A 10,862-nucleotide genomic window follows, 5' to 3' on the forward strand; every position below is an offset into this window, starting at 1 on the left:
TCCAATTCTGTATCCTTCCCTTCAAGGCTCAGGGGTCCAAGATTATCTTCTGTCTGTGTTAATTGGTTTCCCTCTTCTTTGTTGAAGAGGGTCTGTACAATCCTTCTGCCTAGTCCGCCATCTTGCCGGAACCCACCACTACAATAGTTTTTGAATTATCTTCAGAAAAATTTTACTTGTGTATGGTATTAGTGATACTGTTCACTAATTTCCACATTTCTTTGGAATGGACACAAATATGGATCTCTTCCAGTCAGTTGGCTAGGTAGCTGTTTTCCAAATTACTTGCCATAGATGAGTAAGTGCCTCCAATGCTGCATCTCTGTGTTGAAATATCTCAATGGGTAATCCACCAATTCCTGGAGCTGTGCTTTTTTGCTAATTCCTTTAGTACAGTTTGGACTTCTTCCTTCAATATCATTGGTTCCTGATCATATGCCACCTCCTGAAACAGCTGAACACCAAGCAATTCTTTTTGGTACAGCTACTCTGTGTATTCCTTCCACCTTCTTTTGACACTTCCTGCATCATTTATTATTCTGCTCATGGAATTCTTCAATATTGCAATTTAAAGATTAAATATTTTATTCAGGTCTTTCAACTTGAGAAATGCTGAGTGTGTTCTTCCCTTTTGATTTTCTAACTCCAGGTCTTTGCACATTTCATTATAATACTTTACTTTATCTTCTTAAGCCTCCCTTTGCACTCTTTTGTTCAGCTTTTTTAGTTCGTCATTTCTTTCATTTCCTTTATCTACTCTCTGTTCAAGAGTAAGTATCAGAGTCTCTTCTGACATCCAATTCAGTCTTTTCTTCTTTTCCTGTCTCTTTAATGACCTTTTGCTTTCTTTATGTATGTTGTTGTTGATGTCATGCCACAGCTTGTCTGGTCTTTGGTCATTGGTGTTCAATACGTCAAATCTATTCTTCAGATGGTCTCTAAATTCAGGTGGGTTACACTCAAGGTCATATTTTGGCTCTCATGGACTTGTTTAAATTTTCTTCAGCTTCAACTTGAACTTGCATAGGAACACTTGATGGTCTGTTGCACTCTCATCTCCTGGCCTCGTTTTGACTGATGATATTGAATTTCTCCATCAATTCTTCCCACAGATGTAGTCGATCTGATTCCTATGCATTTCACTTGGTGAGGTCCATGTGTATAGCCACTATTTATGTTGTTGAAAAAGGGTATTTGAAGTGAATAAGTCATTGATCTTGCAAAATTCTGTGATGTGATCTCTGGAGTCATTTCTATCATGAAGGCCATATTTTTCAACTATCAATGATTCATCTTTATTTCCAACTTTCACATTCCAAACATCAGTAATAATCAATACATCTTGAGTATATGTTTGGTCAAATTCAGACTGCAGAAGTTGGTAAAAATCTTCAATTTCTTCATCTTTGGCTTTAGTGGTTGGTACATAACTTTGAACAACAGTAGTTTTAACTGATCTTCCTTGTAGGCATAGGGACATTATACTTCTTTTAGTTGGTGACAAATAACAAAAAGTCCTCACAGTGATGCTGTGTTATATAATTAGCAGAGTATTTAAAAACCACTATTTTATTTGATTCTCAAAACAGCCATGATGGGTGGAAAAGGGAAACAGGCGCTCAGAGAGGTTTCTACACTTTCCAAGGCTGCACAGAAAGAAGTAGAGGTTGTATTAGAACCTAGGGCCCCTCTTCTTGGTCAGGGTTTGCAGTGGAGCCTTATATTTTTTAAGAGCTTAAAAAGTCACTTTGCATCCCTCATTCCACCTATTCAAGAAACACTCAGAGAGGATATCACCCAAGAGAGGAAAGGATTTGGCCGTGGCCAAAAAGCAAGGTAGTGAGATCTGAAGAGGCTGAGGGCCCTGGTTCAAGGGCTCATAAAGGGGCTGACGTCATTCAGAAAAGTAGTGGGGTGGTGCACATCCTCCAGTTTTTTCTTGATATGTCACAAGCCCCTCCTACTCATGGGAAAAGAGACATCCAGATATGGTTTTCTGAGCTTTTTCTATCCTTAAGAAAAATTCTAGTGACTGAAACCTTTGGCAGAAAACCAGTAAACACAGAAGTAGCTTTTTAAGAAAAATTCAATTGATAGGCTGAAAATGCCACAAGGCCACAGTGCAATTAGAGTATGTTGGGCTCCAGACCCTGAGCAGATGCCATCCTGGTTAGGAGCCAGGCCCTTGGATTAGAGATGCAGCTATTCTGTGCTAGTCCTGGCAGGGTCTTGCTGGGCAGCTGGCCTCCTGCCAGTCACTGCTGCTCTGCCTACCAACACTGCACAAGCCCCAGAAGAATGGAAATGGGAATTGGCAAAATTCACATTCTTGTCTTTGAAGAGTGGGTGGGAGTGACACGCTGGGGTGGGAAATAACAGATTATCAGCTTCATGAGGGCAGGCCTGGCCTGCTTTTATTAACCATTGTACCCCTAAGGCCAAAAATGGTGCCTAGCATATAATCAAGCAATTGCCATTGAGCTGATTCCAATTCATGGCAACTCCACATGTGTTGAAGTAGAATTATGCACCACAGGTTTTCAATGCCTGATTTTTTAGAAGAAGATCACCAGGACTTCCTTCTGAGGTCTGGGTGGATTCAAGCCTCCAATCTCTCAGTTAGCAGCTATGTGAGTCAGTCTAGCATGTTAGTCAAGCCTGTTAACCTTTTGTACCACCTAGGGACTCCTAGCATATAATTTAAAAACAAAACAAAACAAAACAAATCACTGCCATCAAGTCAATTCTGACTCATAGAGACTCTATAGCACAGAGGAGGAATTCCAAGGCTGAAATCTTTACAGAAGCAGACTGTTCTCATCTTTCTCTCATGGAGCAGCTGCTTGGTTCAAACTGCCAACCTTTTGGTAAGCAGCTGAATGCTTTAACCACTATGCCACCAGAGCTATGCTAGTATATAATGAGTGCTCCAAAATACTTGTTTGCTGATTCTCAGAATGCTGAAGCCAGGGAAGAGAAGGGGGGCAGAATTCACTAGAATTTTTTCTAAAATTTCCAACTCCAGGCTCTTCATGTTTTAGGACTCTCAGTGAGTTCTGATTAAGCAGCTGGTGTCTAAGGTGGTGGTGGTTGTGTCAGCAATAACAGGGTAATGCCTTCCACAGGCTCAATTTTACAGGAAGCCCAGAGGCTAAAGTGGACAGAGGTGGTTTTCAAAAGAAGCAAGCTGGCCAAGTCTTGGGGTTTTGGAGGAATGGAAGAAATGAGCCCTCTGAGATCACTTTTGGGCATGGAAAGAGGGGATAGGACTTAACTGTAGAAGGGCTTTGTTAGTTATCCATTCAGAAAACATCTGTGTGTCTCTTCTTTGTTATGGGTTTTGCTGAAAAGGTATTGCCTCTCTGTATAGAGAAGGTACAATATTTGTGTAGGTCCTCTGAAGAAAGCCCTTAGAAGGCATGACTTAGAATCCAGGCATGCAGGTGGCCAAAGGCACAACATATACAACACGTTCAGTCCCCCCCACCTCCCACCCCCCAAAAAAGAGAGTAATCTTGCATTTCAGGCTCCACTGGGACCTCTGCTGAATGTAAAGAAGGACATGCTACTGGGCCCACTGAGCAATACCTTCAGTGTGGTGCAGAGACAGTGCCAGGGCTGCTCAGAGAGGTGGCCAGAGCTTCCTGAAGTAACATTTGAGTTGGATCTTGAAGGTTGGGGCAGATTTGGCTATATGAGGGGCAGTGTGAGCAAAGGTGAGGTGCTCTGGTGGCGTAGTGCCTAAGGCATTTTACTGCTGACCAGAAAGCTAGTGGTTCAAACCCACCAGTCACTCCTTAGAAGGAAGATTGGGCAATCTATTTCCATAGTGATACCGCCTTGGAAACCCAAGGAGGGGTCGCTATGAGTCGCGACCAACTCAATGTCAGTGAGTTTGTTTTTTGTTGGTTATGAGCAAAGGTGAGGAATCAGGAGTGTTTTGTGAAGGGCAGATAATCCTGTTTGGCTTGAGTAGGAATGTGTGACTCAAGGGAGTGGGAGCTGAGGCTGGAAATCTCAGCCTGGGCCAGCTCAGGGAGAGTACTGAATGTCAGGGGTAGGAATTGTATCCCAAAGGCAATGGGGGAGTGGGGATGTTGTCATCAGAGATTTCTGTATCTTCCCATTTTTTTTTTTTTTATTGTTTTGGACTTTAGGTGGAGAGGACTGAGTCTTTCATACTCTGGAGTTAATGGCACGTTACCATCATTGGTCCCTATAAATTATCTCTCTTGTATTACTTATTTATTTGTGCCTATTTCCCCACCCATACAACAACAACAATGCATTGCCGTCATGTGGGAGCTGACTCATAGTGACCCCTCCTTGGGTTTCCAAGGTGGTATCACTATGGAAGTAGATTGCCTAACCTTCCTTTCGAGGAGTGGCTGGTGGGTTTGAACTGCCAGCCTTCTGGTTACCAGTCAAATGCCTTAGGTACTATACCACTAGATAACTCATTTTAATGTGCTTGATGTCTATCTTTTTGTACATGTTCTTGTATAAGGTATCAAATTCAAAACTCACTGCCATCAAGTTGATTTCTGCTCAAAGAGACCCCCATTGGGTTTACAAGACTGTAAATCTTTATGGAAAGAGATTGCCTCATCTTCCTCCCATGGAGCAGCTAGTGGGTTTGAACCATTGACCTTCTAATTAGCAGCCAAACGCCTTACCCACTACACAACCAGAGCTCCTTTGTGTAAGGTATACTTAGATTCATTTGCTTAAGATGCATATTATTTTAATATATTGGCTGTTCAAACCCACCAGCCACTCTGCAGAAGGAAGACTGGGCAATCTATTTCTGAAAAAAAATTGCCTCAGAAACCCAAAGGGGGTCACTATGAGTCGGAATTGACTCGATGTCAGTGAGTTTGGTTTTTTGAGTTTAAGTGGTTTTGGGTTTTATATATTTCATTCTGCTTCTGACTTTTTTTACTTGGTACTATGATTTTACAAAGGAGTCATGGTGGTACAGTAGTTAAGTGCTCAGCTGCTAACCAAAAAGTTGGTGGTTCAAATCCACCCAGTGGCTCTGTGGGACAAAAGAACTGGCAATCTGCTCCCAAAAAGATTATGGCCAAGAAAACCCTATGGAGCAGTTTTTCTCTGTCAGATGGGGTCACTTTGTGTCAACATCAACTCGATGGCATCCAATAACATAACAACAACATCGTTTTCAACTCATCCATACTACCATTGTGCCTTTAGACAATTACCTGTAAATACTGCATGGTACTGCATGAGGTAGGTCTATGACAGTTTGCCTATCCATCCTGGAGAGCTGGACACCCATGTTGCCTTACAAGTGGCTCCTTAGCAAAAGAATGTCACGGTGTGAGCTGCTTTTTAGCCAGCTGGTGACCTCATAGGGCTGACGCATGAACAACATCAGTCAATGAGAAGCTGAGCTTGGATATGTCCAGCCAGAGCGGAAGTGGCTGTGACTTCAGATCCTTGAGGGACTTGAAAGGCGGCTTGCAGCCTGTCTGCATTCTCGGTAATTGTGTAATGTGGCGACACATGGGACAAACATTAAGTCTCAGTCCGGGTTTTGAAAGGACAATGTGTTCTTTATGCATAATAGGAAGTTTAGGAAGCAAATCCAGGAAGTCTGTTTTCCCAAAGGTCGGTCTGTGAGTAAATATGGTGTTTGGTTTGATGCAGGGACAGGGCTGGGGGAGGGGCAGCACATACACACAGCAGCCGAGAGGGAATGGAATGAAACTGGAAAGGGTGTATGTGTGAGAGAGTGACTAGGCCAGAATGGAGAGTGAAACAGGGAAAAGGCATAGCTATGAAATACCATCTTCTCTCCCTTTGCAGGGGAGCTCTGGTAGCATAGTGCCTAAGGCATTTGACTCCTAACCAGAAGGGAAGAGGTTCAAACCCACCAGCCACTCCTCAGAAGGAAGATTGGGCAATCTACTTCCATAATGATGTTGTTGGTGTTATGTGCCATCAAGTTGGCCCCGACTCATAGCGACCCCTCCTTGGGTTTCCGAGGCAATAGCACTATGGAAGTAGATTGCTCAACCTTCCTTCCGAGGAATGGCTGGTGGGTTTGAACCACCAGCCTTCAGGTTAGCAGTCAAGTGCCTTGGGCACTATGCTACCAGAGCTCCTTACTGCCTCGGAAACCCAAGGCGGGGTTGCTATGAGTTGGGTCCAACTCCATGGCAGTGGGTTTTGTTTTTGTTTTTTTCTCCTTTTGTAATCCATCCACCCTTGAGTAAATCATCCATGATTTGGGGATAACCTACTGCTGGGTCCTAGTTAAAACTTCTAACTGAAAAGCATGCTTATGCTTATGTTGTAAGCTACTATATTTAATTCCACAGGTTTGGCTCCTGTCCCTGTTTCCTGTATCTCAGGAGAATTTGTTTCTGATTTAAGGAAACGATCACTGTCATAAATAGCCTGGTAGCTTTTCTCCATCATCAGTGTGTCTGTTTGAAAGGGTAAAGAAGATATTGACAGGGAACTTCCACAGCCAAGAAGGGTGATTTTCTTCTCAACGTCCTCCTTTCAGGCTGGGCAGGGCAGCTCTGGCTTCAGGCTGGCCCTGGCTTATAAGTGGTGAACAGGGGTTGGGGAACAGATGGGAAGCAGTCATGGAATTCCAGGCATTTCCTCCTGCAGTTCCAGAATTCACAGGAGAAGGCTAGAAGGGATAGGGCAGGTTGCAGATTGAATCCAGCAGAGGTCCTGTAATCCAAATGTCCCATCCATTAACTCTTTCCATGCACACCACATCCCTCAGACAACCCTGCCAGTAAAAAGATTACAGTGCTTCCAGTTTCCTTGGAGTCCTTGGGTGGTGCAAATGGTTCCCAAACTTAGTTGCTAACCGAAAGTCTGGTGGTTTGAGTCCACTCAGAGGTTATTTGCTTCCAAAGTCTGGTGATCATCTCCCCCAAAATCAGTCACTAAAAAATCCTGTGGAGTACATTAGTCTCTGACACATATGGGGGTGCCATGAGTTGGAATCAACTCCATGGCAACTGGGATTGGTTCCCTTGATGCAAAGGGTAGGGGCAATAGTGGCATCAAACATTAGAGATTCATGGAGCCCTTGGGGCTGGCAGCCCATGTCCATCTTGTTCAGTACTCTGCAGTATCTCAGAAAATGCCTGGCATATCACAAGGTGCTCAATAAAAGGTGACGAATAAATGAAATTGAATGACAGAGACCTGAGAAAGCATCTGATTTATATATGAGCAGAATGAGATTAAGAGAGTGGAAAGGACTTGTGTTAGGTTGGGTTCTCTAGAGAAGCAAAACCAGTAAAGCTTGTATATATACATACAGAGAAAGAGAAATTTATCTTAGGAAAATGGCTCACACACTTATAGAAGCTGGCAAGTCCCAAGTTCTTGGATCAAATGTCAAGCTGGAGGCTTTTCCCAATTCACGCAGCTGCAGGGGCTGATGAGCTCAAGGTTGGCAGGCAGTATACCAGCTGATGACTCTAACAAATGATGAATCCAACATCTCCAGACTGAATGGTGGATTGCTTGCTCATGGACAGTTGTAGGCAACACAACAGAATCCTGATCCACAGAAGAGTGTCTCTTTTCCCAGTATGTCCATAAATATATGGGAAACAGGCCACACCCCAAGGGAAACTCCCTTTCAACGGATTGGCTGCTCAAAACATATATATCTGATCATGGGAATAATCCACATCACAATTGCTTAAACTACACAGAATTGTGGTCCAGCTAAGTTGATATATAGCTCCAACTATCACAGGACTCTTTCCAGTTCATTATTGGAAGTCCCTGGCAGATTGTTTAATATGATATTTAAACAGGGTACACTTAAGTTATGGGCTACTTTGCCTGCTAGAATGTTCTTTAGAAGCAAGTGTAAACTCCTTGATAGAATACCTATGAGGTACCAAGCCGTAGGTAAGGCCTTAGGGCAACAGAACTAATATTTTAGAACATGTGCTCTGAGCCAGTTATGGTTTTAGGTGCTTTCCATAATTATCTTGTTTAATTCTCATTACAATCTTTTTGTTAAATCTCCACTGAGCAGAAGATGAGTCTAAAGTTTAGGGAGCTGAGCTGATTTGCCCAAAGTGAACAGGACCACTTCCAGCTGTGTAGTTGCTGAGAGGTATCTTATTGGAGAATGAGAGGTGCCCTTCAGATTTTGAGCCCTTCATTTTTAAGCCAATCCCACACTTTGTGGGGTTCACATTTTATTCACACTTTTTCTTTTCCAAAGGTCTCAACTTTAAACATTTGTTTTTCTACAATTAGAAAATAATGTATTATAAAAATAAAATGGGATTATAAACAGAAAGCTGGATTAGACTTTTGTAATGAATTGGCCATTTGACACTGACACAGAATTTATGTTAATATAATTAATAGCAACACTTTAAAGAAAAGCAAATCAATTGACACAGAGTGGGAAAGACCGAAATGATGTTCATAGTTGCTATATTTAGGCTTTGAAAGACTCAAGGGCATAATTTTCCCCTGGTAATAAATAAAATTATAAAATAAAAATTAGAAATAAACAAGTCAAACCTACTACATTCTTGTAGGATCCTTTAGTTGATCTGAAGGACAATAAACTCTGCTAGTTCCTTCTTAGCTGGTTTGTTGTTGTTATTGTTAGGTGCTGTCAAGTTGTCTCTGACTCACAGCCACCCTATGCACAGCAGAACCAAACACTGTCTGGTCTTGTGCCAGCTTCATGTTCTTTGTTATAACTGAGTTTATCATTGCAGCCACTGTGTCTATCCTCCTCGTTGAGGGCCTCCCCCTTCTTCATTGACCCTGTACTTTACCAAGCCTAATATCCTTCTCCAGGGAATGGTTCCTTCTGATAACATGACTGAAGTAGGTGAGATGAAGTCTGGCCATTCTTGCTTCCAAGGGGCATTCCAGCTGTACTTCTTCCAGGACAGATTTGCTGGTCTTTTTAGCAGACTATGGTACTCTTAGCATTCTTCTCCAACACCACAACTCAACTCTTCTTTGGTCTTTCTTATTCATTGTCCAATTCTCATAAGCATAAGAGGCAAATGAAAATATGATGGCTTGGGTTAAGCATACCTTAGTCTTTAATGAGACATCTTTGCTCCTCACCGCTTGAAAGAGGTCTTTTGCAGCAGATTTGCCCAATGCATTATGTTGTCTGATGTCTTGACTGCTGCACCCATTGCTGTTGATTGCAGAACCAAGTAGTATGAAATCCTTGACAACTTCAATCTTTTCTTCATGCACTGTGAAGCTGTTTATTGGACAAGTTGTGAGGATTTTTGTTTTCTTTATGTTGAGGTATAATCCATACTGCAGACTATAGTTTTTAATCTTCATCAGTAAGTGCTTCAAATCATCCTCACTTTCAGCAAGCAAAGTTGTGTCATCCACGTATCGCAAGTTGTTGATGAGTCTTCTTCCAATCCTGATGCCACGTTCTTCTTCATATAGTTTAGCTTCTCAGACTATTTGCTCAGCATATGTGGTAGTTAATTTTTGTGTGAACTTGGCTGGGCCTGGTTGAGTGGCTGGGCAGCTGGATGTAGTATTCTGCATGATGAGACTGGTAATCAACTCTATGGAGGAGTCTACTGTGAGCAGCTGAGTAGCTGTGTTAGCGATGTGGTCTGCTTCCTGTATATAAGGAGAAGCCATGGGAAATGGTCTCTAGCTTATGGCACACTTGAACTCTGCATGTAGCTGAGTCATTGTTTAGCAGCCTTCCATGCTCTGCCATGCACTTGAATTAATGGCCTGTCATGTGGTTTAGTAATATCACTATTGTGCCTTATTACTTGTCAACCTTGGGCTGGTCAGTCTCAGCAACCAGCAGTGAAGAAAAGCCACTAACTTCAGTGGGCCACAAGCAGGAGGCAGAGCTGAAGCCCAAGGTTGAGGGGTTTTCACCCAGCCCCTAGAGCCTGGCACTTTGAACTTGGATTAAAGCCTCCAAATTGTAAGAATAAACTCCTGTTTGTTAAGGCCATCCCATTTGTGGTATATTCCTGTCAGAGTGGCACTAGGTAACCAGAACAGCATACAAGTTGAATAAGTATGGTGAAAGAATACAACCTTGACACACTTCCTTTTTGATTTTGAACCAAAATGCAGTAGCCCCTTGTTCTGTTCAAATGACAGCCTCCTGATCTATGTACAGGTTCCTCATGAGTACAAGTGTTCTGGAATTCCCATTCTCCTCAATGTTATACATAATTTCTTATGATCTACACTATCAAATGCTTTTGCATAGTCAATAAAACATAAGTAAACATCTTTCTGGTATTCTTTGATTTCAGCTAAGATCTATCTGACATCAGCAATGATATCCTTCATTCCACATCCTCTTCCAAATCCAGCTTGCATTTCTGGAAGTTCTCTGTCAATATACTGTTGCAACTATTTTTGATTTATCTTCAGTGAGATTTTACTTGCATGTGATATTAAATGATATTGTTTGATAATTTCCACATTTTGTGGTGTCACCTTTCTTTGGAATGGGTATAAATATGGATTTCTTCCAGTCATTTGGCCAGGTAGCTGTCTCCCAAATCTCTTGACTTGGCTGAGTGAATAGTTTCAGTGTGGCACCTGTTTGCTGAAACATCTCAATGGGTATTTCATCAATTACTGGAGCCATGTTTTTCACCACTTCCTTCAGTGCAGCTTTGACTTCTTTCTTCAATACCATTGGTTCTTGATCATATGGCACCTCCTGATATGGATGAACATCGACCAGTTCTTTTTGATACAGTGACTCTGTGTATTCCTTCCATCTTCTTTTGATGTTTCCTGCTTCATTCAGTATTTTACCCATTGCGGTGTAGTAAATTACTTAGTGTGGCTTTTCTACCCATAAG

The sequence above is a fragment of the Orycteropus afer genome, unplaced genomic scaffold, assembly GCF_000298275.1.
Source record: "Orycteropus afer afer isolate SDZICR_OR568_19922 unplaced genomic scaffold, OryAfe1.0 scaffold00198, whole genome shotgun sequence".
Lineage (NCBI taxonomy): Eukaryota > Metazoa > Chordata > Mammalia > Tubulidentata > Orycteropodidae > Orycteropus > Orycteropus afer.